Source organism: Sinocyclocheilus grahami, unplaced genomic scaffold, assembly GCF_001515645.1.
Source record: "Sinocyclocheilus grahami isolate Dianchi unplaced genomic scaffold, SAMN03320097.WGS_v1.1 scaffold22487.1, whole genome shotgun sequence".
Taxonomy (NCBI): Eukaryota; Metazoa; Chordata; class Actinopteri; order Cypriniformes; family Cyprinidae; genus Sinocyclocheilus; species Sinocyclocheilus grahami.
The window spans coordinates 1-1,017 of NW_015518795.1; the positions used below are offsets into that span (position 1 = coordinate 1).

General features: G+C 44.4%; 1 long non-coding RNA gene across 2 annotated transcripts in view; it reads left to right on the forward strand.

The window, feature by feature from the left end:
• Window positions 1–6: 6 nt before the first annotated feature.
• The window catches only part of LOC107579962 (uncharacterized), a 2,885-nt gene continuing 1,874 nt past the window's right edge, over window positions 7–1,017 (forward strand). The window contains exons 1-2 of one of the 2 annotated variants that reach the window (XR_001608560.1): window positions 7–117; window positions 725–853. This is a non-coding gene — a long non-coding RNA (uncharacterized lncRNA). The remainder of the gene's footprint in view (window positions 118–724; window positions 854–1,017) is intronic. The other variant, XR_001608561.1, reaches the window with a different exon arrangement.

The following is a 1,017-nucleotide window of genomic DNA, read 5'->3' on the forward strand; positions in this document are numbered from 1 at the left end:
GTGAGCCCCAGCACCGCCGCTGCAGAGACCCCGGTTAAGGCCGCCCTGCCACCGAAGTCTGTGAAGACCGAGCAGAGCGAACCGAAAAAGAAGAACAAGAAGAAAGCAGCCGAGAAGGTAAGCGGCCTGCGATTGTGATCTGCTAGTGTTAATGGCTGTGATTCAAAACTAAGTCAGCTGTCTTCCCACACAGCCTTTTTGGACACTTAACGTTATGTGATACCCAAAAATGAGATCTAGGTAAGCAGCTTACTAGGTTTTGAGTTACATTGTCTTTCTATAAATCATATTCAACTGACTTGAGTTTGATAGAGATTTGCAAGAGTAACGTTAGCTGCTAACGTGCTAACCTGTCAAAACCTCTCAAGTATCAGCTATTCATATAGAAAGCCTTTAACGTTACCTATCAAAACTATTTAATTCTATATCGCTTATCGTCAACTTTAGGATTAAAATGAACAAATCTGGCGTTGTTATTTGATTACGAGTATAGTAGTAATACAGACTCGAAGACTACAGGAGAGCCACGTAGCGCAGTCCAGCAGACCGCTTAACTCAACACGAGTTTCGTTTTGGCTGAACACCACCTTTTGTGAGTCTACACTCTAAAGGATCCGCCGTAGTGACAGTTTTCGTGGCCTAAGGGGAGATTTTAGGTACTGTCAGTTGATAGAGGAAGGAAATGTGGAGTTTGTGGTTGTTGGTAACCGTCATGTTCCCGCAGCAGAAGGCCCAGGCGAATGGACAGACAGTGGCTGAACCTCAGGAGGACATCAAAGTCATCGAGGAGAAAAAGAAGAAACCTCCTCCTGCAGCTGCGCCTGCGCCTGCACAGCCACCTGCTGATACAAAGGTGGGTCCACCTAGTACTCATGCTGGTTTTGTTGAGGAAGTCTGTTTAGGTTTATGTATTTATAGTAACAATATCTAGTAACTAAGGCATATTTTGGCAGCTGTGGTGCATTTTAGTAAGAGTGGTTTGCTTTTCTGAAGAGCAGAGCAGTTTGGAGATTTTTT